This window comes from Camelus ferus, chromosome 3 (genome assembly GCF_009834535.1).
Source record: "Camelus ferus isolate YT-003-E chromosome 3, BCGSAC_Cfer_1.0, whole genome shotgun sequence".
In the NCBI taxonomy this organism is placed as follows: domain Eukaryota; kingdom Metazoa; phylum Chordata; class Mammalia; order Artiodactyla; family Camelidae; genus Camelus; species Camelus ferus.
The window spans coordinates 77764526-77771555 of NC_045698.1; positions in this window are offsets into that span (position 1 = coordinate 77764526).

Genomic DNA, 7030 nt, shown 5'->3' on the forward strand with positions numbered 1-7030 from the left:
AAAGTAATAATCCCCAAAGTCTGATGATAAGACAAGCAGACACAATAAAATCTTACAATACAGCATGACATATACTAAACTAGAAGAGTGCCTACCTTTCTGATCTCATCCTTATTACTCTTTTCTCTTCCTCACTACACTCTGGCCACATTATCTCAATCACACTCTTCCTATCCCTTGAACACCCCCATTAATTCATGCCTCAATACCTTTGCACTTGTTTTCCCCTCTCTGATAGGAATGCTCAACCCCGTATCTTTCTATTGTTGGCTCCATCTCATTATTCAAGTCTTAGCTCAAGTGTCAACTCAAAGAAGCCATCCCTGAATACCCCTTCCCTCATCTTGCTCCTAATCTTTGCCACATCATTAAAAAAAAATATTTACCTGAAAACATCTTGCTTACTAATTTTTTACTTATATCTTGAATTTGTGATTGTACTTGTAGAATTAAGTTCCATTAGGACAGTGCCTGCATCTATCTTGTTTATGGCTCTATCTCCAGAGCCTAGCATTTTGCCTTGCATGTGGTAAGCAGATACTTAACATTTATTTGAATTGAATGAATGGTGCCGTGAGGAGTAACTGGGGCCATCAGGGAAGCTTCACACTGAGGGCAATGTTTAACTTGAGGCTTGAAGTACTGTGTTTGAGATATAGGATTAACACCAATTGGGGACTGTTTGGAAGAGGTTAAATATCTCTTTTGAAAGTGAGTATGTGATCATTTGCATAAACAGAGAACAGAAGACAGTCCCAGACTTCCAAGAGAGTTGATAACTTTTGGAGATGATGCCTCTGATCATTCAGGTAGGGATGTGCCATAGACACTCAACAAAGGGGAAAAGTCTGTCTTGGAGATAGAGATTTCTGCTATTTTTCACCTTGTAAAGCCTCGCGGGAGGATAGGAGGAGCAATCCTAAGCATAATCCTTCAGGGACTGTTTTAATAAATGTTTTTTCTTTTTCTTTTTGTACTTTGCAGCACATTTTGTGAAAATTACTGAAAATGTGCTGAAGCCAGACTTTAAAACATAAAGCTAGGCTTTTAAAAGCTTAAATTGTGTTTACCTCATTAATTTGTCTCTTAAAATTTTCCTTCATGTATGTCCCCAAAATACAGCTCTATCTAACCTCAGTGTAGCCGAAATCAAGTTGAAGTATCAAAATTCTTGACTGCATGGATTCCATTTATATATCACCAATTTAGGCTTTTTTTCCATGCGTGTCCTTAAATCCCTGGGGTAGGGGAGAAGTTAAAGTAAATTGCAACTTATGAAATTGGACAAAAAGAATTCAGTACATTTTAAACTGCAAAACTATAAAAAGTAAATTTGCTGACAGAAGGAACAAAGAAGTTTCTGAACCTAGCAACCAATGAAGAATTGCCATTCATATGATTTATGATGGAAAGCAATTTTCTCCCCTTGCCTAGTAGACGGTGGGGGGAGGAAGACCCAGGAAGAGAGGCTTTTATATGTCTATCCCGGGTGGACTGAGTATGTGGGAGGCAATTTAAGATGTATAATAGAGAACCACCTTGCACCACCCTCTGCTCTTGTGTTCTTGATTGTCTAAACCTAAGAATTTTCTCCTTAATGAGTAGCTAGGGTGTTTAACCCTTTCAGCTCTTCAGGGCATAGTTTAGAGATTCAGCTAGATGCTTTCAGGCTCTGATCTTTTGGTGCAAAATGCAAATGAAAACCTTGCAGTTTTTCTCGGAAGTCTTCTGATTTCAGCTTCTTAATATGCACATTCTCAGAATTCTCAGGGAAGTCTCATGGGCCTTCCCAATCACAGAGTCAAATTCTTACTGTTTTATTATGATGCCTTTGAGGATCAACAAAAATAAAACTTTACATTGTTTTAAAAAAAAGATTAGGACACATTTTTCAACTCTAGCAAGGTGTTTGATTTAGAATAAAAGGGTCAACACAAAAACACACAATGCCAAAACCAAGATGAACCTGAAGTTATGAAATTTGTGCAATTTTCAAAGGAGCCAGAAGGATAGGTATGTAAATGAGTCTATGCGTGTGGAGGTTCTGTTTTCTGACAGTGTGTCACTACTAGCATTTGGTAGGGTAACTGGCACCTGGTGTCATTCAAAACCATTTGTAAAATAAATTAATCACTTCAAAGAATCACAAGCTGTTTTAGGAACAGTTTAGGTGCCATTTTGACAAACTCTTCTGCCTGCGGAACCGTCTCATTTCTGTAAATGGCCAGAATTTACGGGGTAGAAGAAGGAAAATGAATCGGTGAATAAGTTGAAGAAGCTAGGTTAAGACCAAGAAACTGAGGGAAGTCAAGGAGTGAAGGACTAACCAGTGTCCACTGGGTCTGGAAATTTCTAGACTTCAGGGCACATCAGGAGAGGTACAAGAGCATGATGATTAAGAGACTGGATTACAGAGTCAGGCTTCTGGGTTCAAGTCCCGGCTCCACTATTTACACTGTGTTAGATAACTAAGTGGCTTACTCTGCACCTCAGTTTTTCATCTGTTAAATGAGGATACTGACGTCACAGAATTGATACAAGGACTATGCGAGCTAACTCCCTGCCTGTGAGGAATGCTTGTCTCAGTTGCTATTTTCTGGGAAACTGAGGGCTTTTGGTGAAAAGTAATGTAGTCTATAGTCATGATTTAGATTTAGATAGTCCAACCAGTGTTACTAATTGGAGTTGTAATCCTAGGGGACTTCTTCCTGTTTTTTTGGTTTTTTGGCTTTTTTTTTTTTTTTTTTTTTTTGCCTGTTTCCTCATTTGTTAAATAGGAATAATAAAATCTGCTTCTTGAGGCTTATGAGATATATATGGGAAGATTTTTACAAAATAAAAAAGAAAATTACAACAAAAATGTGTGTGTGTGGGATTATTGTTATTAAACCCAAACACTTTCATTATTCATCGGATGTGTATTCCCATGATTCCAGACCACAACATCTGATGTCTGAAGTTTCTGGTAAGGGTGTACCTTCTTCAGTATCTCTGCAAGGAGAGGAAGTAAATAGCTCCAGTTTTTAAAAAGAAGAGCCTCAGACTAAAGGCAAAGAGACTTCCGGCTTCTAATCAGCTGTTTCTCTCTTTGGTCAGCCTCCTCCTTCCATCTCCACTCTCCACTGAGTGGTCAGGTGAGAAGGATGGTGGGGTGAGGGAAGTGCCTAATGAGTTGTCCCCAAACTGTAGCCCTGGGTATCTCAGGCTCTACTGAATCCTAGAGTCTGAGAATGACAGATCCCACTGAAGGGGGACAGAACTTGGCTCAGCTGTTAAGGTGCTTGGGTTAATTTTCAAAAATAGATTCAGTATGTACAGAATTTTGTTTAAACCAAGGCACAGTATCCAGGGATATTTAAATCTGGAGACCTTTTTTGTTACTCCACTTCTTAAATAAGATGAGCACTACCTTCATAGAACAGAATAGTTTATGTTCTGTCAGCTTCTTAGAGCCTGTTTCTGCATTTTTCCAGTCTTATGGAAAATATCCATGGATTAATGCAATTTTAAAATTTACAATTTCCCACGGGAAAACCATTCTTCTTTGTTAAGGCTAAATAGCTAACACTCAAACACACATGGGCGCAGACATACTGGGATTTTAAAATAAATTCCTTATGCTTGTTTTGGAACAGCATTAACCACTAGTATTATTTTTAAAGTTTTGCACCACCATTCAGATAAGTTTTAAGGCAAGCAGAAGGCTAATTTTTGTGTCAAGGGCTGACTTTCAATAGATTGCAGCAAGGGAGCTACTCTGCTACATACAAAACCCCAACCCAGAAGTAGGTCATCTACAAATGGTTTCCTTGGGCCAATTTTTAAATGTTTCATACAGGTCTTTTTTGCATAGTAGGATAATCTGAATAAATCTTCCTTTAAGACGTTCCTTCCATTTATCTCTCTGTTTCTGCAACAGCCAGCTTGTTCTTCACCTCCAGAAGGGCTAACTTGACTTTTCCAAGGATTTTCAATGATTTCCAGATGTTGGACAAAGTACGAGCTCGAACGCTTGTGATTCTCAGAAGTTCCTCGTCTCTGACATTTGTCCTTTACCTTTTAAATGCCATGTTCATCATTATGTTTGATACAGTGACATAGGTTAGAAGTCATCCTTTACTCACTTTTACATTTGGATTTCACATTTTGCTAAATGTAAACCTGTTTTTCCTCCTTTCACTGCAAGTGTCCCCAGCATCAAGGGCTCAGTTCTTGATGTTTTGTGTTACTTCCTGAGGCTTACTGACTTCTCAAATATGAGGGCACTCTTCTGAACTTATTCTCAGTGTGGGTTTCTCAGTGGTGAAGTGGAGAATCCTCGTCTGTGCTGCCTTCAGCAGCTGTGTAAATATAGCTGGAAACTTACAAGTGGACAGGGTTAATTGCCAATAGGTTTCCTTATGTGTTCTGGAGCACTGTTCTGAGAACCACGAACCTTGAATTTTAGATGAGCCTCCATCGCCACAACTTTCATGTATATATTTAATGAGACTTTCCAGGTTTGGACAGAGCCATGCCCTTAGTGGACAATCACTTCTTTAGCTTCAGGCTCCTTCTTGGACTTTCTAGTTTACAATATCCTAAAACTCATAACAAAAAGAAGAATGGCAAATCCTTTCCTCTTCTGGATGTTGGATGTAAGGCAGGTGTATTCATCTACCAGGGCTGCCATAATAAAGTCCCACAGACTGGATGGCCTAAGCAACAGAAATTAATCTTCTTACATATCTGGAGATCAAGGTATCAGCAGGGTTGGTTTGGTTGAGGCTTATCTCCTTGGCTGGGAGATGTCCACCTTCTCCCAGTGTCTTCACATAGTCCTTCCTTCCTCTATGCCTATGTCTTCACCTCTTTCTGATGAGGATATCAGTCCTGTTGAATTATGGCCTACCCTCATGACTCATTTTAGCTTAATTGTCTCTTTAAGGATCCTTTCTCCAAATACAGTCACATTCTTAATACTGGGGGATAGGACTTCAACATATGAATTATGCAGGGGCCACAATTCAGCCCATCACAGGAAGGAAGCATGAGGAAAAGGGAGGTAGTGATAAGAAAATTACCCAAAGCTTGCTGTTGAAATATGGAATATATGAGTTCTACACTCAACAAGTATAGAACTGAGCTCATTATCACCCCTCTTCTCCTCCCAAATCCGCTCTTCTTGTATTTTCTGTTTCAGAAAGGACCATCATCATCTAATCAGTCACAGAGCCAGAAGCCTGGAATCATCTTGAACTCTTTTCTCCAGCTAATCCCCAGTATTTTATTAAGTCCCTAATGAGTCCTGCAATTCTACCTTGGAACATAACTTCACTCCTTCCCTCCTCTCCTTTCCCATGGTCTCTACCTTAATTTGAACCATTTATAATTACTCACCTGGATTACTGTAATAATCACCTAATTGATCTTATTTCCTCAATTCTTTCCTTTCTCCAGACTCAGATCCACCCTCCAAATTTCTCTAAGAATAATCTTTCTAGGAAAAAAAATCTGGTCATGTCATTTTCAGATTAAGTTTCTTCAATGGTTCTGTATTGCTTTAAGCGTAGAATTCAGATTTCTTAGCTCAAACTTGTAGTATAACTCTTTCCCTTCCGTCCGATGGTCACATGCTCATCTCTAGCCCATTATTAGATCCAGGCAATTCAATATACTGATTGGCTAAAATAATTAAGATCTATTCCTCAGGGTCACTTTCCCTGGAATTTGTGGGCTGTATGGCGGAAGGATGGGGACCAGAACAAAATCAGGGTTTCATTAAGGATGTGGAAGAGGAAAGAGACAATGGATGTTAGGCATGTAGTCAATAATGTCTGTTAGTCTGTTCCTTCATGGAATTTGCAGTCTGGTGGTGAAGACAGAAAAGCAAAGTCAAAGTTGCACACAGTGCAGACTGATGAGGACAATTGTAGAGTTTTGCACAGGGCGCACAAAGGCTCATTTCTAAATCAGACCAGGGGTTCAAAGAACATTTCCTAAAGGATGTGATGCATAACGCAAATTTGTGAAAAGTGAGCAAGAGTGAACACCTTGAAGAAGAGGAAAGTGGCATTGTGGCAGCAGGAAGAGCAAGTGAAAAGGCCCAAGAGTCATGCAAGAGCGTGACTCACAGGGGAGCTGCACACCACTTGGGCTGACCAGAGAGAAACTGGAGATGGAGCTAGGAGGAGAGGCAGGGCAAGCCACAGTATGTCATAGACGTTTTATTCTATAAAGCTACCTCTAATACTTCTACTATATGCTATAAAGCTACTCTGTATGAAACACTAACTAAATGCCAAACATGGTAGGCAGTTCTATTCACTACAGCACTCTGGTACTATAATATAAACAAACCCCAATAAAAGATGAGGAAACTCAAACTAAAAAGTTAAGAACTTTTCCAGGGTCACAGAGAGCTGGCTCTAACCACTTTTATACATAGCCTTTTATCCAGAGCTGAAATTCATGGAAATTGTTACCTCAACCTAAGCTGAAAACAAATAAACAAACAAATCACAGGAATATACATTTGAGATACATTTGGATATATGAAGATATATTTGACAACAGATACCTAAGAGAGACTGAAGGAAATCCCTGTATCTAAAGTACATCTTCTCCTTTTAACCAAGTCCTCTGATGGACTATTCTTTGGCACATGTGTCAGGGATAGAACATAAGGGTCAGGTTCTGACGACAAGTTCTTTTTTCTTGTATCACCTTGCTGTCAGCAGTCACTGATCAAATTTCTTAGCTCATAATCTGCCCCTGCCTCTTCTTTAATTTGCTTCCTTTTGTTCATTCTTCACAAATTCAGTTGAAGCATCACATCCTTTAGGAAACTTTCTTTGAACCCCTGGTCTGATTTAGAAAGGAGCCTTTGTGTTCACAGCATACCCTGTGTAGAACTCTACAGCTGTCCTGGTCACAGTGCACTGTAACTTGGGCTTTATTTCCTTACCCCCTCGCCCCAGACTATAAAGCCCAAGATAAGGGCATTGCCTTCTTCTTTTTCCTCTTTCCTGAGAAAACCTTGCTTTTGTGC